General features: G+C 37.8%; 1 protein-coding gene and 1 pseudogene across 3 annotated transcripts in view; one reads left to right on the top strand and one right to left on the bottom strand.

The window, feature by feature from the left end:
- DENND5A (DENN domain containing 5A) overlaps positions 1-25,058 on the top strand; it is a 155,299-nt gene that overhangs the window by 41,905 nt on the left and 88,336 nt on the right. The gene's annotated exons all lie outside the window — the stretch shown is intronic.
- Positions 22,612-23,384, bottom strand: LOC143644665 (thyroid transcription factor 1-associated protein 26 pseudogene; annotated as a pseudogene).

The raw sequence follows: 25,058 nt of genomic DNA, 5'->3' as shown, positions 1-25,058 counted from the left end.
TGACTTTAAGGCATATTATGAAGCCACAGTGGTCAAAACAGCATGGTATTGGCATAAAGATAGATATATCGACCAATGGAATCGAATAGAGTGCTCAGATATAGACCCTCTCATCTATGGACATTTGATCTTTGATAAGGCAGTCAAGCCAACTCACCTGGGACAGAACAGTCTCTTCAATAAATGGTGCCTAGAGAACTGGATATCCATATGCAAAAGAATGAAAGAAGACCCATCTCTCACACCCTATACAAAAGTTAACTCAAAATGGATCAAAGATCTAAACATTAGGTCTAAGACCATAAAACAGTTAGAGGAAAATGTTGGGAGATATCTTATGGATCTTACAACTGGAGGTGGTTTTATGGACCTTAAACCTAAAGCAAGAACACTGAAGAAGGAAATAAATAAATGGGAGCTCCTCAAAATTAAACACTTTTGTGCATCAGAGAACTTCATCAAGAAAGTAGAAAGACAGCCTACACAATGGGAGACAATATTTGGAAACGACATATCAGATAAAGGTCTAGTATCCAGAATTTATAAAGAGATTATTCAACTCAACAACAAAAAGACAGCCAACCCAATTACAAAATGGGAAAAAGACTTAAACAGACACCTACCAGAAGAAGAAATACGGATGGCCAAGAGGCACATGAAGAGATGCTCAATGTCCCTGGCCATTAGAGAAATGCAAATCAAAACCACAATGAGATATCATATCACACCCACCAGAATGGCCATTATCAACAAAACAGAAAATGACAAGTGCTGGAGAGAAAGCGGAGAAAGAGGCACACTTATTCACTGTTGGTGGGAATGTCAAAGGGTGCAACCACTGTGGAAGGCAGTTTGGCGGTTCCTCAAAAAGCTGAATATAGAATTGCCATACGACCCAGCAATACCATTGCTAGGTATCTACTCAAAGGACTTAAGGGCAAAGACACAAACGGACATTTGCACACCAATGTTTATAGCAGCGTTATTTACAATTGCAAAGAGATGGAAACAGCCAAAATCTCCATCAACAGAAGAGTGGCTAAACAAACTGTGGTATATACATACGATGGAATATTATGCAGCTTTAAGACAAGACAAACTTATGAAGCATGTAATAACATGGATGGACCTAGAGAATATTATGCTGAGTGAATCCAGCCAAAAACTAAAGGACAAATACTGTATGGTCCCACTGATGTGAACGGACATTCGAGAATAAACTTGAAATATGTCATTGGTAACAGAGTTCAGCAGGAGTTAGAAACAGGGTAAGACAATGGGTAATTGAAGCTGAAGGGATACAGACTGTGCAACAGGACTAGATACAAAAACTCAAAAATGGACAGCACAATAATACCTAATTGTAAAGTAATCATGTTAAAATACTGAATGAAGCTGCATCTGAGCTATAGGGTTTTTTTTGTTTTTGTTTGCTTGTTGGTTTGTTTGTTGTTGTTGTTTTTTACTATTACTACTACTTTTATTTCTTTTCTTTATATTAACATTTTATATCTTTTTCTGTTGTGTTGCTAGTTCCTCTAAACCGATGCAAATGTACTAAGAAACAATGATCATGCATCTATGTGATGATGTTAAGAATTACTGAGTGCATATGTAGAATGGTATGATTTCTAAAAAAAAAAAGATATTGCCGCTTGGCTCTGTTACAGAATACAAGATACTAGATAGGAAGAGTAATCACATATGTTGGTAGTGGTTAGGGAAGGCTGCATAATAAAGGTGGCATTTGAACAGGATCTTGACCAGGATGATGTAAATAAATAGAAGAGTGTGTGAACAAGGGAACCATGGGCCATAATTAGGCAATAGCAAGCCATCCTGTTTGGCAAAAACATATGATATTCAGAGGATAATCATGGGAGCTAGAGTTAAAGAGTCAGTTTGAGGATCAAATTAAAAAAAAAACAAGATGTACCAAGATAGACTGAAAAAAGAATAGTGGCCAAAAAAAAAAACAAAAAACAAAAAAAGAGAGAGAGAGAGAGAGATGATGGTATTTCACTTTTATAGCTTGAAGATTATCTGCTGCCACTCTTACCTCTATAAATAACTGAACTGCAGAAAAATTGCTACACTGTTACTCATCCTGCTAGGGTCCCCAGTTTAGTAATTAGCAGACCTATGATTTTCCAGAAAAAGAGGGGCACTTTTTGCAGGATTGTTGATTTAAATGGAGCTGATTCATTTCTAGAGTCTGCCCAAACAGTGAGCAGGAGAGATATAGAAGACCGTGAACACTGACAAACTGGAGAGAGAGAATTTATGTGGCATTTGCTCCCTTGAACTCTAAGAAACTAGTTTTTCACTTAAAGCTTTGGAAACAGTGGTGGATTTAGTTTAGTCTTGGTTTTCTTCCAAGGACTGATATAAGATCCTAGCCTTATATCTTTATGTGCCTTTTACTAAGCTCATTTATTGGCACTTTGGGCCCATTTTAGTATCATTTGTTAACTCTCCTTGGGTCTGTGTCATTCTGACAGTAAGAGAAGGCTCTGAAGGGACATTGTCATGTAGCAGCTGGAAGGTAGAGCAGTTTGGAGATAAATGATGCTTGGTGCAATGTAAGAATTCAGGAGGTTATTGGTTGTTTTAGTTAGGGAGAAACCCTCTCATAACCTGAGTTGAGGATACTTCTGTATCACAGTAGAGAACCTGGGATTTTATGGCATTTAAGCCTTACTTTTAGAGTTTTCTTCTTTCAAAATTGCACCTAGAATGATACATCAAATGTGCAATGTAGCAAAATGTTAAAATTGGTAGATTGGTTTCTGTGGGGTAGGGAAATGTTGGAGTTATCTATGTGAGGTTTGTTATTATTTTTGTAAATGTCCTGTAAGCTTGAAAGCATTTTAGAATAAAAAGTTAAAAAAAGTTACCCTCAACCTAAACTTCACATCCTACACAGCATTTGACTCAAAATGGATCATGGACTTAAATGTAATAATAAAGCTATTAATCTTTTAGAATAAAACATAAAATAAAATCTTCAGAATCTGGAAAAAGACAAAGAGTGCCTAGACTTAACACCAAAAGCATGATCCATAAAAGGAAAAAATGATAAATTGTACTACCTAAAAATTAAGAACTTGTGCTCTAAGGAAGATCATGTTAGGAGGATGAAAAGACAAGCTATGGAATGGGAAAAAATATTTGCAAACCATGTATCTGACAAAAGATGTATATGTAGAATATGTAAAGAACTCTCAAAACTCAACAGTAACAATCGAATTAGAGAATGGGCAAAAGATATGAACTAATATTTCTCCAAAGAGGATAATCAGATGGCAAATACGAAAAGATGTTGAACATCAGCCATTAGGAAAATGCTAATTAAAACCACAATAGATTTCACTATACATCTATCAGAATGGCTAAAATAAAAAACATTGACAACACCAAGTGCTATCAGGGATGTGGAGAAACTGGATCACTCATACATTGCTAGTGGGAATATAAAATATTACAGCTACTCTGGAAAACAGCTTGGCAGTTTCATAACTCATTGAACGTACAACTACTAGCAATTGCATTCCTGAGCATTTATGCTAGGAAAGTGAAGAGTTATGTTCACACAAAAACCTATACACAAATGCTCATAGAAACTTTATTTGTAATAACCAAAAACTGAAAACAACTGAGTGGGTGAATGGGTCAACAAATTATAGTTCATTCACCATGGAATACTACTCAGCAATAAAAAGGAATGTGCTATTTATGTAGGTGGCAACCTGAATAAATCTCTAGAGAATTATGTTGAGTGAGAACAGATAATTCCAAAAGGTTGCATATTGTGTGGTTTCATTTATATATAATATCCTTGAAATGACAAAGTTATAGAAGTGGGGAACAGATTAGTGGCTGTCAGGGGGCAGGGATGGGGAAGGGAAATGGGTGTGGCTATAAAAAGGCAACTGAAAAACCTAAAGAATCCTCGTGGTGAAGGAACTATTCTGTATCTTGACAGTATCAGTGCCAACATTCTGGTTGTAATAGTGTTCTATGGTTTTGCAAGATTTTACCATTGGGGGAAACTAGGTGAATCTCTTTGTATATTTCAAGCATTCAGAACTATAGCATGGACAGAATTCTTTGACATCAGCTCAACAATCCCTCTCTACAGGCCCCCAAAATAAATGCCATTGAATACACATCCACCTCACCACATCAACAGCAATCCGATATTTCACATTATTTGCAGCAAGATGGAATTCTTTTCCTTTGGGAATGGATATTATTCTATCCTTTGCATACTGGCCTTCTGGGGTATCCTAGTATTGCTCCTGTTGTCGACCATGGTTATCAGTTCAGTACTACTGATGCTATAATCAGATTACTTTCTGTACTAAAAGATGTCACTGTATTTTTTGCTGTTACAAACCTCTCCTAAAACAGACTGCCTCCCAGAATAGCATTGTTGCCCCCCCCCACTTCTGTTTTTGGGTGAATGTTTATGAACTGGTTTGTGTTTTGTCTATAACTCACTTCCTGACCAAGCATTTCTGTTCTCCCTGTCTTCCAAGTAATTTCTGAACCCCTGTACAAATCAGATTATCTCCTATCATCTTTGACTGATGGGACACAGTGTAGTAAATAGAAGGGAATACAAGTTTCTAAGTAAATGAGAATTAACTTTGCTATTACTTTTAGATGACTACTTCATTAATATAAGCATTTTTAAAATAGAGCACACTTTAATAAAAAACACAATAAGCCTTGCACGGTCTTGGAAGCTATTGAGAACCGTCCAACACTGTACTCTATTCATTGTGTTTCCCTACCATTTCTACGTAGGAAATTGAAGTAAATTTACAGTTCTGCAGTATGAAGTAAAGAAAGTAACTGCTTCTTGAAGAGGAGCTGACCATGTGGTCAGAAGTCAGACTTACTCAAAATGCAGTATTTTGAACTTAGGGTGAGGGTTCCCAGAGATGATACAGCCACACAAATGTTTTTCTTAAAAAAATTAATCATTCCAGAAAACTGGGCTTAGGTAAACCCCAAGACTGGAATCACTAAGGAAGGAGTGTCAGATGCCAAATCTGAACAGTGGTACCCCATGCTCTTCTCAACAGCAAATTGAAAAAAAAAGGAAAGAAAAGATCTGCTTAAATTAAGTCTTAGCAACTATCTTAGAAGGCAGGAGACAAGATTAAGGTCCCACCCTGGCCATTTATTAGGAGTATGATGTTATATAATTGATTTACTTAGTCTTCTAGGTCTTATTTTCTTCACCTGAAAGATAGGAAAATAGAGGAGCTAGTTCCATATCTTTAATGGTGTTTCCACTGTGGGCACTCCATGCTTAGTGACTACTGATCCAGCTAAAACCTGATCCAGCATGGAAATCCTACCTTTTGAATGACAAGTGAAAGATGGTCCGTTGTAGGCATGCATTAGTTCTCCCTCTATTGCCTCTCTCTTCCAAAACCCTATTAAAACAATAGAAAGAATAAAAGACATGTACCCACAAGGACAAAAAACAGAATGAGAGTGGAGGTAATAGCGACAAAATTTTAAAATCTGGAAAGCAAATGAATGAATGGTAATTGACAGTAGACTTGAGAAAGCAGAGCTAGAATATAACTTACAAAAAGTTCAGGAATTGTGGCATTAGGAACTTATGGAAGTGGGGACAAAGGTGGATCTAAAACAGATCTAAAAGTCTGTTAAAGAACCTGCTGACATCAGCTAGTGAATGAATAATAAAATGTGATATATCCATACAATGGAACATGATTCAACCATAAAAACAAATGAAGTACTGATACATGTTACAACATAGTTAAACTTTGAAAACATTATGCTAAGTGAAATAAACCAGACACATTTTGTACAATTGTATTTGTATGAAATATCCAGAATAGGCAAATACACAGAGATAAAAGCACATAGTGTTTGCCAGGGTATGGAGGAAAGGACCAGCTGGTACTAACTGCTAATGTATATGGAATTTCCTTTTGGGTAATAGAAATGTTATAGAAATAGATGTGATGATGGTTGTACATCATAGTGAATATACTAAAAAATTACTGAACAATGCACTTTAAAACTGAATTTTATGCTTTGTGAGTTATATCTCAAAAAAACTCCAAACAAACAAACTTTGTTGCCCCCACCCCTTGACACTCCATGTGGCTTCCTCCTTTACAGAAGAAAACTGAAAGGATAAGTAAAAGAATGGGTATGTGTACTTGGGATCACAGTTGAGTTATCAAGCACCAAAAACTGAGAAAACAGACATACCTGAAAGGAAGGATATCATTTTAACTATAAGGAGGTAAGAGAAATTTTGCATACTGAATGTTGAGAACCACACTACTCTTGCACTACTTGATTCTCAGGAAGCTGTCAGCTAGAATTATACCCTTAAGGCAGAGATTTGGATGGTCCTTTTCTGTGAATGTGACCAGCCCAAGAACAAAAGATCCAAAGATATTGATGGTAGAGAGAAGAAACTGTCCAACCAGATCATTCTACGGTGAGCATCTAGTCAGCAGACACCACCTATGTACACAGAGCTTCCAATCAGCATCTTAGTGCATTATTCTTAAATGTAAACAGACATTTTGCAGATGGCCTGTAAGCTTGAAATTAATTCAGAATAAAAAGTTAGAGGGCAGGCACCGGTGGTTCAGTGGCAGAATTCTTGCCTGCTATGCTGGAGATCTGGGTTTGATTCCCAGAGCTGGCCCATGCCAAAAAAATATTTTTTAAAAAAGTGTAAGAAAGAGAGATAGCCAAGATGGTGGCTTAGCAAGATGTGGGATTTAGTTCGTTCTCCAGAACAGCTACTAAATAACCAGAAACAGTACAGAACAACTCCTGGGGCCACATCAGTGACCCAACACACAGCGTACCCCAGTCTGGACCAGCTGGACCAGCTGCGAGCCTCCCAGAACTGTGAGTTCCCCAAGCCACTGCGGCTGGGACCCCTCCCCTACAGGCTGCTTCCCAGAGGGGAAAGGAAAGGGACTTTACCAGCAGCAGGGGCTGAGCACAACTAAACTTCAAGTGTGGAATTAATTCACAAATTCTGACTACTAAAAATAGGCCCCCAGCTCAGGTGAACCTGGTCAAAGCGGAGGCCGCTGATTTTTGCCCCAGTGCCAAGGTGGCAGGGCTGATGGAAAAAGAAAAAAAAACAAAACAGAGATTTGTGTGGCTGTGTTTCTACAAAGGCTTGACTGCCTTTGGATACAGTGGCAGGACTTCTCAGGCTGCAACTGCCCCAGGCATAGGCAGAAATAAGCTTGTTTGAGACCTTCCCCAGGGCAGGGGTGAGGGCCAACTCAGGTGGAATCCCTCCCTCAAAGAAGTCAGACCACAGGGTTTGGTAATTTGAAACCATTAAAACCAGCCTACAACCTCTCCTCTGTCTCCATCACTCCTCCAGCAGGGAGAGTCTGCTGAAGTTAAAGGTGCCACATCATCTTACACTGGAGGGACCTGCAGGCAGACAAGCACCACATACTGGGCAGGATAAGAAAAACAGAGCCCAGAGTCTTCACAGGAAAATCTTTCAACCTGCTGGGTCTCACCCTCAGGGAAAACTGATGCAGGTGACTCTTTCCTCCTGACAGGAGGCCAGTTTGGTCTGGGAAAATCTGGATGGGGTCTAGAATACCTAAGTAGACCCTCTGAAGGGTGGGGGTGGGGTGGGGGGAAAGGCACCATACAGGCAAGGCAAGAAACAAGAAAACAAGAACTGAAAAATTCTCCTCTGTTAGACAAAACCTAACCCTAGTGGTCCAGAAAAAGCTGAACTAAATGTCAAAGAACAGACAGACAACAAATTCATCCAGCCAGAAAACCCTAGGTAAAAGAAGTGAAAACAATCTCCAGAATAAACTAATTAAGGTAATTAAATGCCTATACACCAGCAAAAAATAACAAATCACACTAGGAAAATTGAAGTTATGGCCCAGTCAAAGGAACAAACCAACAATTCAAATGACATACAGGAACTGAAACAATTAATTCAGAATGTATGAACAGACATTTAAAACCTCATCAAAAATCAAATCATTGAATTGAGGGAGGATATAAAGATGGCAAGAAATGAACAAAAAGAGGAAATTGAAAGTCTGAAAAAGCAAATCACAGAACTTAGGGGAATGAAAGACACAGTAGAAGAGATGGAAAAAACAATGGAAATCTACAATGTTAGATTTCAAGAGGCAGAAGACAGGATTAGTGAACTGGAGGATTGAACATTGGAAATCCAACAAGCAAAAGAAAAAACAGGGAAAATAGTGGAAAAATATGAGGGGGGACTCGGAATTGAATGACAATATGAAGCACATGAATACACATGTTGTGAGTGTCCCAGAATGAGAAGAGAAGGGAAAAGGAGGAGAAAAACTAATGGAGTAAATTATGATGGAAAATTTCCCAAGTCTTATGAAAGACTTAAAATTACAGATCCAAGAAGTGCAGTGTACCCCAAAGAAAATAGATCCAAATAGACATACTCCAAGATACTTACTAATCAGAATGTCAGAGGTCAAAGAGAAAGAGAGAATCTTGAAAGCAGTAAGAGAAAAGCAGTCCATCACATACAAGGGAAGCTCAATAAGACTATGTGTAGATTTCTTAGCAGAAACCATGGAGGTGAGAAGACAGTGGGATGATGTATTTAAATTACTAAAGGAAATAAACTGCCAACCAAGAATTCTATATCCAGCAAAACTGTCCTTCAAAAATGAGGGAGAAATTAAAACATTTTCAGACAAAAAAAATCACAGAGAGAATTTGTGACCAAGAGACCAGTTTTGCAAGAAATACTAAAGGGAGCACTAGAGGCAGATACAAAAAGACAGGAGCAAGAGGTGTGGGGAATAGTGTAGAAATGAAGACTATCAGTAAAGGTCAAAAGAAGAAAAGTTAGATATGACATATAAAATCCAAAAGGCAAAATGGTAGAAGAAAATACTACCTATACAGTAATAACACTAAATGTTAATGGATTCAACTCTCCAATTAAAAGACAGACTGGCAGAATAGACTAAAAAACAGGACCCTTCTATATGTTGTCTACAGGAAACACATCTTAGATCCAAGGATAAACATAGATTGAAAGTGAAAGGTTAGGAAAAGTTATTTCATGCAAATAAGAATCAGAAAGGAGCAGGAGTAGCTATACTAATATCCAACAAACTATACTTCAAATGTAAAACAGTTAAAAGAGACAAAGAAGGACACTATGTATTAAAAAAAGGAGCAATTCAACAAGAAGACATAACAATCATAAATATTTATGCACTGAGCCAGATGCTCCAAAATACATGAGGCAAACACTGAAAACACTGAAAAAAGAAATAGATACATCTCCCACAATAGTTGGAGACTTCAATTCCCCACTCTCATCAATGAACAGAACATCTAGGCAGAGGATCAATAACGAAACAGAGGATTGAATAATACAGTAAATGAGCTAGACTTAACAGACATTTATAGAACATTATACCCCACAACAGTAGGATACACCTTTTTCTCAAGTGCTCCTGGGTCATTCTCAAGGATAGACCATATGCTGGGTCACAAAGCAAGTTTCGATAAATTTAAAAAGATTGAAATCATACAAAACACTTAATCATAAAGAAATGAAGCTGGAAATCAATAATAGAGTGCCATAAAATTCACAAATATATGGAGACTCAACAACACACTCTTAAACAACCAGTGAGTCAAGGAAGAAATTACAAGAGAAATCAGTAAATATCACCTGGCAAATGAAAATGAAAACACAACATATCAAAATTTATGGGATGCAGCAAAGGCAGTGCTAAGAGGTAAATTTATTGCCCTAAATGCCTATATCAAAAAAGAAGAAAGAGCAAAAATCAAGGAATTAACTGTCCACTTGGAAGAACTAGAGAAAGAATAGCAAACTAACCCCAAAGCAAGCAAAAGGAAAGAAATAATGAAAATTAGAGCAGAAATAAATGAAATTGAGAACATGAAAACAATTGAGAAAATCAGCAAACCAGAACATGGTTCTATGAGAAGATCAATAAGCTTGATGGACCCTTAGCAAGATTGACAAAAAGAAGAAGATAGAGGATGCAAATAAATAAAATCAGAAATTGAAGAGGAGACATAACTAATGACCCCACAGAAATAAAGGAAGTAATGACAGGATACTATGAACAACTTTATGCTAATAAATACGACAATGTAGATGAAATGAACAACTTTCTAGAAAGGCATGAACAACCAACTTTGGTGTGAGAAGAAATGGACAACCTCAACAAACCAATCAAGTAAAGAAATTGAATTAGTCATTAAGAAGCTCCCCAAAATGAAAAGTCCAGGACCAGATGGCTTCACATGTGAATTCTACCAAACATTCCAGAAAGAATTAGTACCAATCCTGCTCAAACTTTTTAAAAAAATAGAAGAGATGGGAAAGCTACCTAACTCATTCTATGAAGCCAATGTCATCCTCATACCAAAGTCAAAGATATTACAAGAGAAGAAAACTAGAGACCAATCTCTCTAGTAAATATAGATGCAAAAATCCTCAACAAAATTCTTGCAAATCGAATCCAGCAACAATTAAAAAAATTATATGTCATGACCAAGTAGGATTCATCCCAGGTATGCAAGAATGGTTCAACATAAGATAATCAATTAATGTAATACACCATATCAACAAATCAAAGCAGAAAAACCACATGATCATCTCAATTGATGCAGAAAAGGCATTTGACAAAATTCAGTGTCCTTTCTTGTTGAAAACACTTCAAAGGATAGGAGTAGAAGGGAACTTCCTCAACGTGATAAAGGAAATATGTGAAAAACCCACAGCTAACATCATCCTCAATGGGGAAAAACTGAAAACTTTCCCCCTAAGATCAGGAATAAGACAAGGATGTCCACTATCACCACTGCTATTCAACATTATGTTGGAAGTTCTAGCCAGAGCAATTAGACAAGAAAAAGAAATACAGGGTATCAAAATTGGAAGGGAAGAAGTAAAACTCTCACTGTTTGCAGATGATATGATACTGTATGTCGAAAACCCCAGAAAAATCCACAGCAAAACTACTAGAGCTAATAAGTGAGTACAACAAAGTGGCAGGTTACAAGATCAACACTCAAAAATCTGTAGTGTTTCTATACACTAATAATGAACAATCTGAGGGGAAAATCAAGAAAAGAATTCTATTTACAATTGCAACCGAAAGAATTAAATATTTAGGAATAAACTTAGCTAAAGAGACAAAAGACCTATACAAAGAAAACTACAAGAAATTGTTAAAAGAAATTACAGAAGACCTAAATAGATGGAAGGGCATACCGTGTTCATGGATTGGAAGACTGAATATAGTTAAGATGTCAATTCTACCTCAATTGATTTACAGATTCAATGCAATACCAGTTAAAATCCCAGCAACTTCCTTTTCAGAAATAGAAAAACCAATAACCAAATTTATCTGGAAGGGCAGGGTGCCCCAAATAGCTAAAAGTGTCCTGAGAAAAAAGAAAAGTGAAGTTGGATGTCTCTCGCTACCTAATTTAAGGCATATTATGAAGCCACAGTGGTCAAAACAGCATGGTACTGGCATAAAGATAAATATACTGACCAATGGAATAGAATAGAGTATTGAGATATAGACTCTCTCATCTGTGGACAGTTGATCTTTGATAAGGCAGTCAAGCCAATTCACCTGGGACAGAACAGTCTCTTCAGTAAATGGAGGTGCCTAGAGAACTGGATATCCGTATGCAAAAGAATGAAAGAGGACCCATATCTCACACCCTATACAAAAATTAACTCAAAATGGATCAAAGAACTAAACATTAGATATAAGGCCATAAAACTGTTAGAAGAAAATGTAGGGAAATATTTTATAAATCTTATGCTAGCAGGTGGTTTCCTAGACCTTACACCCAGAGCAAGAGCATTGAAGAAATAAGTAAATAAATGGGAACTCCTCAAAATTAAATACTTTTGGGCATCAGAGAATTTTAAGTAAAAAGAAAGTAAAAGTAAGTAAAAAGTAAAGTAAAAAAGACAGCCTACACTATGGGAGACAATATTTGGAAACGATATATCAGATAAAGGTCTAATATCCAGAATATATGAAGAGATTATTCAACTCAACAACAAAAAGACAGCCAACCCGATTACAAAATGGGCAAAAGACTTGAACAGACGCTTCTCAGAAGAGGAAATACAAATGGCCAAAAAGCACATGAAGAGATGCTCAACTTCCCTGGCTATTAGGGAATCAAAACCACAGTGAGATATCTCACACCACCAGAATGGCCATTATCAATAAAACAGAAAATGACAAGTGCTGGAGAGGATGTGGAGAAAAAGGCATACTTATCCACTGTGTGGGAATGTCAAATGTTACAACCACTGTGGAAGGCAGTTTGGTGATTCCTCAGAAAGCTAAATATAGAATTGCCTTATGACCCGGCAATACCATTGCTAGGTATCTACTCAGAGGACATGAGGGCAAGGACACAGATGGACATTTGCACACACCAATGTTTATAGCAGCATTATTTACAATTGCAAAGAGTTGGAAACAGCCTAAATGTCCATCAACAGATGAGTGGCTAAACAAACTGTGGTATATACATGCGATGGAATATTATGCAGCTATAAGACAGAATAAAGTTATGAAGTATATAACAACATGGATGGACCTTAAGGACATTATGCTGGGCGAGATTAGCCAGAAATAAAAGGACAAATACTGTATGGTCTCACTGATACGAACTGACATTATGAATAAACTTGGAGAATTTCATTGGTAACAGAGACCATCAGGAGATAGAAATAGGGTAAGATATTGGGTAACTGGAGTTGAAGGGATACAGATTGTGCAACAGGACTGAATGTAAAAACTCAGAAATGGATAGCACAATACTATCTAACTGTAATACAATTATGTTAAAACAGTGAATGAAGCTGAATGTGAGAATGATAGAGGGAGGAGGGCTGGGGGCAGGATGAAATCAGAAAGAAAGACGATAAAGACTGAGATGGTATAATCTAAGAATGCCTAGAGTGTATAATGATAGTGATTAAATGTACAAGTTTAAAAAATGTTTTTGCATGAGGAAGAGCAAAAGAATTGCATTACTGCAGTGTGCTGAAAATAGATGGTAATTAATATTTTAAAATTTTACCTTATGTGTGAGAGTAAAGCAAAAAATGTTTATTTGGTACAAAATTTCTGTTTTGACTTGTGCATTTCCTAATATAACTTAAGTAGGCAGCTTAATTGAGCACTATAAGTACATGGAACCTTGAGTAGGACATGAGATTTTGTTGGTTTGTCCAGAGTGATGCCCCAATAAATCCCAGAGTGATTTGAACAGTGAATAAGAAAGTATTGCGTGGGCCACGGTGGCTGAGCAGGCAAGAACGTTTGCCTGGAATGCCTGAGGACCCAGGTTTGATTCCTGGTGCCTGCCCATGTATAAAAAAAAAAAAAAAAAGGAAGAAAGTATTTGCAAAGCCCCTTCTTCGGCGAATGGTGAGAAAGGGGGAAAATTCAACTTCCGCAAGTTGAATTCTTGATATTCTCACAAGCAGTGCAGACAAAGCTATAGGCTGAGCCCCCAATCTTGGGGTTTGTGCGTATGAAACTTAACCCCACAAAAGATAGGTCAAGCCTACTTAAAATTAGGCCTAAGAGTCATCCCCAAGAGAACGTCTTTTGTTGCTCAGATGTGGCCTTTCTCTCCAACCAACACAGCAAGCAAACTCACCACCCTGTCCCTGTATATGTGGGACATGACTCCCAGGGGTGTGGACCTTCCTGGCAACGTGGGACAGAAATCCTGGAATGAGCCGAGACTCAGGAGATTGAGAAAATCTTCTTGTCCAAAAGGGGGAAGAGTGAAATGAGACAAAATAAAGTGTCAATGGCTGAGAGATTCCAAACAGAGTCGAGAGGTTATCCTGGAGGTTATTCTTACGCATTAAATAGATATCACCTTGTTAGTCAAGGTGTAGTGGAGAGGCTGGAGGGAACTGCCTGAAAATGTGGAGCTTTGTTCCAGTAGCCATGTTTCTGAAGATTTATTTTTCTAAATAGATACAGATGTTCCAAGAAATGATCATGATGATGAATATGCAACTATGTGATGATATTGTGAATTACTGATTATATATATATAGAATGGAATGATAAAAAATTATGAATGTTTGCGTTTATATGGTGTTTTTGGGTTTTTTTAAAAAAATTTAAAAATTAATAAAATAAAAATGTAAACAGCCAGAGATCATGAGGCATTTGGGAAAAGATTCTAGATGAAAGACGCACTTGGCCAAAAAAAAAAAAAAGAAGATTAAAAAATAAGTAAATAAAAGCATCTTTGAGGAGATAGGAATTAATGCAGAAAAGAGAAAACTTTGAAAAATACTTTCATAGGGCCTAGAAGAAATAACACCTGACTAGCAGTGAGCACAATCAGCATCCATATCTTGGATGCAGTAAAACAAACCAGGAAAATGATTTTGAGAAATGACTGGTTTTAGAACTGGGGCACGATATGTACAAGATGAACCTGGAAAATTTTGAAGTACAAGAAAGTAAAGACATGCCAAAAAAAAAATCACAATATATGACAAAAAGATATAATAACCAACTGAGAGAGCTTCCAATGACCAAAACTGGAACAATTTGAACATAAGAATAAAGTAGATTGGATTATACTCTAAAATATAAAATATTCATTCATTCTACTGATGTGAGTGTATGAATGAATGAATGAATAAATAAATACATGGCAGAAAATAAACATCTTCCATGCAGAAGAATACCAGATAATTTAGGTAGATACTGTGCTCTCAAGGAGGTGGAGCAGGCTTTGCACAGTGACTTCCTTCCAAAGTATGGAAAGGAAGAAAGGAATTTTACATTGGAGAAACCTGACAAACACTACCTCAGTCAGGTGATCAATATTAACATAACAGTGATAAGTCTCATTGATAGTATGTACCCTTGATATGATATGATGAGATGTGATAAGAATGGCACATCTCTGGTCTTTCTTACAAAAGAACCTTAAACCTAGTGTAATCATGAAAAAAAATTGCACACATCCCAACTGAGGGACAGTCTCTAAAATATCAGGTCATTATTCCTCAAAGAAAAGTTGTCAAAAACAAGGAGTATCAGAGACTATCACAGCTAAGAAGAACCTGATACATGACAACTAGATATAATCCAAATCCCAAATGGAATCCTGAACAAAAAAAAAAAAATTAGGTAAAATCTAAGGAAACCTAAATGAAGTATGGACTTTAGGTAATAATACTCTATCAGTACTCATTCATTAATTGTGACAAATACATCATAATTATGTAAGATGTTAATATGGAAAACTGGGTGAGAGATGTATGGAAATGTGCTATACTACCTTTGCAACCTTTCTGTAAATCCAAGTCTATTCTTAAATAAAAAGCTTATTTAAAATATTAAAAAAAACCAAAAACAAAAGATTGCATTTTATTTAAATGAAATGCCCAAAATAAGCAAATCAGTAGAGGCAGAAAATAATTGCTCCAATGGTTGCCTGGGGTGAGGGAGTGAGGAGTTGGGGTAAGATGGAGGATACTGCTAATAGGTACAAAGTTTCTTTTTGTAATGATGAAAATGTTCTAAAGTTATATTATGGTGATGATTGCACAACTCTGTAAAGACACTATAAACTACCTTAACTACAGATTTTAAATAGGTGATTTTTATGATATGTAAATTATATCTCAATAAAGCTGTTAAAAAAAAGACAAAAAAGAAATTTGGCATGGTAATGAATTATAGTCCTTATTAACAGAGCATACATCATTTCCAATAACATGGACAAATGAGTCCCATTTAATTGCCTTGAGGCTAATTAAAAAGGGAAGAGCAGTAAATAAACACTGGCAGGTACCTGAAGTAGCATAAGACTAGAGGCTGTGAAAACAAGGGGCAAGAACTAAAGAAGGAACTATTATTGTGCATGTGTGTGTGTGTGTGTGTGTGTGTGTGTGTGTGTGTGTGTGTCTGTCAGGGAGAGAGAGAGATGTAAGGAATTACTTTTGATAGAATGCCCATGACAACCTAGAGACACCAGGTGTTTTTTGTGAAATAGTCTGAGTTGGCAAAATAGAATAATCAAATTAAGTTGTAGAATTTAGTGTCCAGAATTTTACCTTGGACACTAAAAAATTAAGATTTTTTTTAGAATTTTTAATTGAAGTATATTTTCACATACCATGTAGCCATCCAAAGTGTAAATTACTGGTTCACAGTATCATCATATAGCTGTGTATTTATCATCACAATCAACTTTTTTACCCCCCCCCTTTTTTTGGTGAAAAATAATATATATACAGAAAAGCAATACATTTCAAAGAACTCTGAAACAATTCGTTTGTAGAACAAATTTCAGAGTTTGGTATGGGTTACAGTTCCATAATTTTAGATTTTTACTACCAGCTGCTCCCAGACACTGGAGACTAAAAGAAATATCAATATAATGATTCAGCAGTCATATTCATTTGTTAGCCTTATCTTCTCTGTAAACCTCCAACATCAACTTTTTTTTTGGGGGGGTACCAAATTACTTTATTTGAAGGAATGGTACAAATGAAACAACTTGGTGGGTGTTGATACAACTTAATAGAAAAGGCAAAGGTAAACCCAACATGCATGCACTGCCCTGGTGACCACAGAAGTCACCCCGTGACTCTGGGGAAGACAGTGTAAGGCTTAACTCTCATCGTCACTGTTTCCCAGGGTGTGCTTGTCAAAGAGATACTCTGCCAAGCCAGAATCCGGGGTCCGCATCTTGTGCAAGTTGGTCACGTAGTCACCCAACTCTTTGACAACATCAACTTTGATCTTTCTCCCACTTTAGGGATATTGGGCTGTGCCTGTTCTGACTTAAGAAGTGACTCTTAAGCATACCTATAGGTAGACTAAGCTTCTCTGCTACGTAAATAAGCTTCACAAGAGCAGGAAAGGTCAAGGGTTTGACCTGTTGATTTGGGTGTCCCTCATGTTTGACACAGTATCAGGGATTTCCGCAGTGATAAAATTTAATAGTTCCATATTTTTTCTCCTATCCCTCAAAGAACTTTGCCAACACTTTTTTTAAAAAAATGTTTTTAATTCTTAAATGTAGCATATACACAAAGAAAAGAAAGAAAAAGCAATGATTTTCAAAGTACACTTCAACAGGTAGTTACAGAACAGATTTTAGAATTTATTATGGGTTACTAGTCTGCTATTTCAGATTTTCTTTCTAGCTGCTCCAAAACACTGGAGACTAGAAGAAATACATATTTTTTTCTTTTTTTGTGCAAAATAATATATATATAAGAAAGCAATAAATTTCAAAGCATGTCACAACAATTAGTTGTAGAACAGATTTCAGAGTTTGGTATGGGTTACAATTCCATAATTTTACATTTTACTTCTAGCTGCTCTAAGATACTGGAGACTAAAAGAAATATCAGTTTAATGATTCAACAGTCATACTCGTTTGTTAAACCCTACCTTCTCTGTGTAATTCCATCATCACCTGTGATCTTTCTCCCTCTTTTAAGGGGAATTTGGGCTATGCCCATTCTAACTTTGTCACATTAGAAGGGGCTGTTGATAATATGGGATAAGGGAATGGAACTAGTTGATGTTCTGGAGAGGCTAGCCTCTCTGCATTTCAGGACTTATCTGGTGTAGAAACCCATCTGGAGGTTTTAGGTTTTGGAGAGTTACCCTAGTGCAAAGAACCTTTGTAGAATCTTACATAATGCCCCGGGTGTTCTTTAGGATTGGCAGGAATGGTTTTGGTTGGGGTTTGGCAAGTTATGATAGGCAGCACTGTCTAAATGAAGCATGCTTAAGAGTGACCTTCAGTGTAGCCTCTCGATTTGAACTCTCTCAGCCACTGATACTTTATTTGATACATATCTTTTCCCCCTTTTTGTCAGGATGGCATTGTTGATCCACGGTGCCAGGACCAGGCTCCATCCTTTCAATCATCTCCCACGCCCCCAGGGAGACTTTCATCCCTTGATACCATGTCCCACGTTAGGGGGAAGGGCAATGATTTCATTGCAGAGATGAACTTAGAGAGAGAAAGGCCACATCTGAGGAACAAAAGAGGTCCTCTGGAGGTGACTCTTAGGCATATCTATAGGTAAGCTAAGCTTCTCCACTACATACATATAGCTTCACAAGAGCAGGCCTCAAATCAAGGGCTTGGCCTGTTAATTTGGGTGTCCGTAATGTCTGACACAGTATCGGAGGTTTCCCCGGTGGTGAAATTTAATAGTTCCCTAATTTTTCTCCCATCCCTCAAGAGACTTTGCCAATACTCTTTGATTATCTGCTTAATATACTCTGGAATGTATCCAAGCAGTACATTAAATGGTGTAGGATTAAAGGCTCTCATTTTTATTCTGGGGTCCCTGTGTTGGATTGTTTAAATGATCTATCCAGACAGATTGAGTTATATTATGTGCTGCAGAAAATTTAGGTTTTGAACAAAATGAACCTTTCTTCCTTCGGTATCATAGAGTAGGTGAAGTTCTAAAATAAACAGACAATGTCTTCCTTACCCTTGTATTCTGAATTACCTTAATGTCAACCTGATTGGCTTAGTTCTCATCTTTAATACTAGGTTATACATATATAAAATAGCCCTTCAAAATCCAGAAATAACATTTACTATTCCAGACTAAATGTTTCTGCTATAAGAGAAACATTCTAGGCCCCAGCTTTCTTATAAATATTTTCTAAATGAGACTATACAATATTTGCTCTTTTGTTTCTGGCTTATTTTGCCTCACCAAATGTCCTGCAGGTTTATTCACAACGTTGCATGCCTCACAACTTTGTTCCTTTTTGTAGCAGCACAATATTTGATCATATGTATACACCATCATTCACCAATCTGCTGCTCAGTCAGTGCATACTTCAGCCACCTCCATCCATTGGGCATCCTGTATAATGTCCAAAGTCAACAGACCATCAACACTCTCAATTTGAGTACTTTTGCATCTATGTTCATCAGGGAAGTTGGCCTGTAGTTTTCCTTTCTTACAGCATCTTTTCCCCATTTTGGTATTAAAGTGATGCTAGCTTCATAAAATGAGTTAGGTAGTGTTCCTTTTTCCTCAATTTTTTTTGGAAAATTTTGAGCAGAATTAGTGTTGGTTCTTTTTGAAATGTTTGATAAAATTCCCCTGTGAAGCCATCTGGCCCTGGACTTTTCTTTTCAGGAAGATCTTGATAATTGATTGAATGTTTTTACTTGTGATTGGTTTGTTGATATCTTCTATTTCTTCTTGAGTCATTGTTGCTTGTTCGTGTGTTTCCAGGAATTTATCCATTTAATCTAAGTTGTCTAGTTTGTTGGCGTATAGTTGTTCATTGTATCCTCTTACAATTTTTTAAAAATTTCTTCAGTGTCTGTGGTAATGACTCCCCCCGCCACCCCATTCTGATTTTGTTTATTTGCATCCTCTCTCGTTTTTTCTTTGTCATGCTAGTGATCTATCGATTTTAATGATTTTCTCAAGAGCCAACTTTTAGTTTTATTGATTCTTTTTGTTTTCCCACTCATTTAATTCTGTTTTAATCTTTGTTGTTTCTCTTCTCCTATTTGCTCTGGAGTTAGTTTGCTGTGTGTTCTCTAGTTCACCCAGGTGAACAGTTAAGTCTTCAATTTTTACTCTTTCTTCTTTTTTAACGTAGGCATTTAGGCAGTAAAATTCCTCATTATGGAATGAGGCCTTGGCCTCATTCCATAAATTCTAATATGTTGTATTGTCATTTTCATTTGTCTCTAGATAGCTACCAATTTCTCAAGCAATTTCTTCTTTAACCCATTGGTTGTTTAAGAACATGTTATTTATTTAATCACCATATGTTTTTGAGTTTTTTGTTCTTTGGTGGTTATTGATTTCCAGTTTCATTCCATTGTGATCAGAGAAAGTGCTTTGAATAATATTAGTGTTTTTAAAATTATAAAGACCTATTTTGTGCCCCAGCATGTGATCTATCCTGGAGAATGTTCCATGAACACTAGAGAAGAATATATATATCCTGGTATTTTGGGGTATAATTATTTATATATGTCCATTAGGTCTAATTCATTTATCAAATTGTTTAAATTATCTGTTTCCTTGTTGATCCACTGTCTGGTTGTCCTATCTACAGAGGAGTCTCCTATACTGTTATTGGTGAAACATCTATTGCTCCCTTCAGTTTTTTTTTTTTTTAACTTTTTTTATTAATTAAAAAAATTAACAAAACATTTAGATATCATTCCATTCTATATATAAATCAGTAATTCTTAATATCATCACATAGTTGCATATTCATCATTTCTTAGTACATTTGCATCAATTTAGAAAAAGAAATAAAAAGACAGCAGAAAAAGAAATAAAATGATAATAGAGAAAAAAAAACTATACGTACCACACCCCTTACCCCTCACTTTCATTTACCACTATTTCAAACTGAATTTATTTTAACATTTGTTCCCCCTATTATTTATTTTTATTCCATATGTTCTACTTTTCTGTATCAGACATAAGGTTTTCACATTCACAGAGTTTCATTGTGAAAGCTATATCATTGTTCAGTCATCATAAAGAAACATGGCTACTGGAACACAGCACTACATTTTCAGGCAATTTCCTCCAGCCTCTCCACTACATCTTGAACAACAAGGTGATATCTACTTAATGCGTAAGAATAACCTCCAGGATAACCTCTCCACTCTGTTTGGAATCTCTCAGCCATTGACACTTTGTCTCATTTTACTCTTCCCCCTTTTGGTGGAGAAGGTTCTCTCAATCCCTTGATGTTAATTCTCAGCTCATTCTAGAGTTTTTCTCAGTCCTTTGATGCTGTTAGTCTCAGCTCATTCCAGGATCTTTGTCCCACATTGCCAGGAAGGTCCACACCCCTGGGAGTCATGTCCCACGCAGAGAGAGGGAGGGTGGTGAGACTGCTCATCATATTGGCTGGAGAGAGAGGCCACATCTGAGCAACAAAAGAGGCTCTCTTGGGGGTGACTCTTAGGCCTAAATTTTAAGTAGACTTGACCTATCCTTTGTGGGGTTAAGTTTCATGTGAACAAACCCCAAGACTGGAGGCTCAGCCTATAGCTTTGGTTGTCCACACTGCTTGTGAGAATATCAAGAATTCAACTTGGGGAAGTTGAATTTCTCCCCATTCTCACCATTCCCTGAAGGGGGCTTGCAAATACTTTTCCAGTCACTGATCACATCATTCTGGGATTCATCGGGGGATCACTGTGGACAAACCAACAAAATCTCATGTGCTACCTGAGATCCCTTCAGTTTTGCCAATGTTTTTCTCATCTACTTTGGAACTCCTTTACTGGGAGCATAAACATTTATGATTGTTATTTCTTCTTAGTGAATTGTCCCTTTTATTAATATGTATGTGTCCTTCTTTGTCTCTTACGATGTCTTTACATTTAAAGTCTATTTTGTCTGATATTAGTATAGCTCCTCCTGCTTTCTTTTGGTTACAGCTTGCGTGGAACATCTTTTTCCATCCTTTTACTTTCAATCTATTTGTATCCTTGGGTCTAAGATGAGTCTCTTGTAAGCAGCATGTAGGTGGATTATATTTCTTAATCCATTCTCCTAATCTGTGTCTTTTAATTGGTACATTTAGTCTATTAATTTTCAAAGTTATTACTATAAAGGCATTTCTTGAATCCACTCTCTTTTCTTTTGGATTTTATTTGTCAGATCTATATGTTCTTTACCCTCTTTCTCTTTTTATCCTTTAAGTTACCCTCACTGGTACTCTTCAATTCTGTGCCCTCCTCCAGACCTCCCTCTCCTGTCTTCTTTTTTTTCCAACCAACAGAACTTCTTTTAGTATTTTTGTAGGGTTAGTCTCTTGTTGATAAATTCTCTCAGTCTTTGTGAAAATTTTAATCTTTCCCTCAGTTTTTTTGTTTATTTGTTTGTTTCTTCTTTATTTAATGAAATTGATGTAAAAGTTTGAACTAGAGGAGTTAACATGGTTTTAGAAAGACATATATATATATTTAAATGAGGAGGTATTGACTAAAACAATAAAGAAGGGGATGGTCAACATACATATCAATAAGTACATTAGTCTGATAAGACATAGAATCTTTGCTAACTATGCAGAGTACTCAGATATTATATCTTCCTGTTATATCGTCAACTAATCTTCCTAGTCATTTACTCTTCTCTTTCTGGGACAGCAATGATTCTTATATTTGTGTGTTTTGTGTTTTTGTCCATCATTTCCCTGAGTTCCAATACAAATTTTCCGTTTTTTGTTTTTTTTTTTTTTTTGCCATTTGCTGTTTTGTGTCTTTGGAATCAGTGGTCCTGTCCTTTAGTTTGCTTATTGTTTTTTCTGCCTCTTCAAATCTACTGTTGTTTGTCTCTGGTATATTTTTTATTTGTTTTACAGCATCTTTAATCTGTATGATATCTACTTTTTTTCTATTCTTTCAGATTTTTCTTTATCCTCTTCTACTGTCTCCTTGACTTCCTTTATGCCATTAGCCAACCCATTGAATTTTTTTAAGGACAAAATGTCTTATTTAATTTTTTTCTTGTGTTTTTTGAAGAAGATACTCCATTTGTAAATTCAAATTTCATTGACCCTTTTAATCTTTTTGCTCAATATTTTGAACACTTCCCATTTTCTTCTTTTTGTAGAGCCTGTGAGCTTTTTCTCTCTCTCATTTTCTTCTCTCACATTCTTGTTTCTTAGTGGCACACTTAGATTGTTTTACCTGTTCATACGCTTCTTGTGCTTTTTGGTTTGATGTTTTCTTTTTATTTTTCTTTGAAGTAGCAATGGAGTTTAATGTTTTAGTTCTCTGTCTGGCTGGTAGAGGCTGGTCAATGCAAGAGGCTGGTCATTGCTACATTGTTCTTCAAATAAAGCCAGATCAATGCTGTATTGTTCTGGTAAAGGTTGGTCAGTTTGTTCTGACAAAGTTTGATTGACTTTTTAAAGTTGCTTCCTCTTTCCTCTTTCGCCACGTTGAGATGTTTCAGGTGATCTGGGTATCCATCTGTGAACTAGGATTCTTGTGAGGTTTGAGCCTTTTTTGTCTTCCACAACAATTTCTTGTAATTTTGCTGAATCTTCAATTTTCTTCAAAACACAAAGCCTTGCCCCTCGCGGGCACTCCCTGCATAGAACTTCAGATGGTTAGGATGCCACTTATTCTGTTTCACAGTCTTATTCCTGAACCCAACCAGAAAAACTCCTTCATCACTCAACCCAAAACTCCCAGCTTCCCACCTTGTGGGTGGCCTCACTGGTGCCATGGCAGACCACATACCCCCAACCCATTGACTTTATGTAGTAGAATTATATGATCACCTTTGATTAGTTGCTTCAAAGTCTGTGTCTCCTCTGGTGTTTTAATTTGGTCATTAGGGTTGGGCTCTAAATACCTTTCTGCATCTTTACTTGCTTTGTAATCTTTTGCCTTTGAGGCATATAAATATTTTGATAGGGTTACTTGGGAAGTTGATGTCGTTCAGTAGTCTAAGGTTTTGTGTTTGTGGGATGGCTGTGGAGCAGGATGGTGAGCGTGGGATGGGAGTACAACAGTGTGGTGATGGGTGCATAGGCACAGGTCAGGGACGCTACACTGGTGTCCGTGAGCGTGGGGTACGGGGCATGGTGTTGTGGAGGTGCGGTGTGGGGGCCAAGGGGGTGGGGTGCCACTTGGGCAGGCCTTGGAGCTCAGGAACAGTGTGTGGCATAGGGGACACAGAGTTAGGATGTGGTGAGAGGCAGTTGGGATTGGTGGTGTGAGGACTGTGGGGATTATAGGTATCAGGGTGTGGAGTACAGGGTACAAAGTTAGGGGCATAGAGAGGTCAGGGTGTGAGTGCTTCCTTGTACAGGGGGAGGAGTTCCAGGGGGGCCAGGATGCGGATACACGAGTGTGTAGAGTGGGTGTGCAGGTGTGGGACCTGAATACACGCATGTGCACACCCACATTCTGCGTGCCCGGGTACCCACATATCCATACCCTGCCCCCTAAATCCCTGCACCCTGCAGGGTGTGCAGGTGTGGGGTGGGTAGGGGTGCACACGTGTACAGGGTGATGGCTGTGTGGCACAGATGTACACATGAGCACCTACCAGATGAGAGATCTGGGTATTTGTGCCAGGGAGTAGTGCAAGGGTGTGCATGTGCATGGGGCAGAGGGGGTGGGGTGCAGAGGTCGAGAGGCCGGTGTACAGATGTGTGGGTGCCCAGCGGGTAGGATATTTCTGTGCCTATGTGGGAGCCTGGGGGTGGGGTCCAGGTTTGCTCGTGGGTAGAGTTCGGGCCGTCAGGCAGGGTGCAGGGATTTAGGGAGCAGGGTATGGATATGTTGGTACCTGGGCACACAGAATGTGGGTGTGCACATGCATGTGTTCAAGTCTGGGAGTGCCGGATGCTGATGTGTGTGTGTGTGTGCAGGATGAGGGGTGGGGTGGGCAGGGCAGGGTTGTGTGACTGCCTGTGCTAGTGAGCCCCCACAAGCTGGATGTACAAGTGAGCGCCTGCGGGAGCAGGGAGGAGGTAGTTGGGGTGCAAGGGTTTGAACACGGGTGCTTGGGTCTTGGGAGTGGGGCAAGAGTGTGCAGTTGCATGGGAGAAGTGAGTTGCACTGGGATAACTGTGAATGCTTGCATGGGGCCAGAGTGTGGGGCAGGGATGCGTGGGTGGTTGGGGTTGGGGTGCTTGGCAGGTGATGGGGTTCAGGTGTGTTGGGTCACGGGGTGGGGGCAGCATGTGTAGGTTTAGCAGATTCAAGGAATGCAGCTTGGCTTACTTCCTTGTCCCATTCTCCTTGTCTGAGTGCTCATGAGGGCTCCAGGCCTCTGTTAGGATAGGGGCGTGTTGGCCTGTTTGCAGTAGCTAGATGGTCTTCAGTTCTCTGTGTCTCACTTCTTCAGCTTTCCACCATGGCCTCCTTATGTGGTGTAGAAGACCCTCTCAGGTCACTTACATTCTGGAATCGCTGTCCTGGTA

This window comes from Tamandua tetradactyla, chromosome 8 (genome assembly GCF_023851605.1).
Source record: "Tamandua tetradactyla isolate mTamTet1 chromosome 8, mTamTet1.pri, whole genome shotgun sequence".
Classification (NCBI taxonomy): Eukaryota; Metazoa; Chordata; class Mammalia; order Pilosa; family Myrmecophagidae; genus Tamandua; species Tamandua tetradactyla.
The sequence above is the reverse complement of the archived record's forward strand: the minus strand, read 5'-3'. Positions and strand labels throughout refer to the sequence as shown.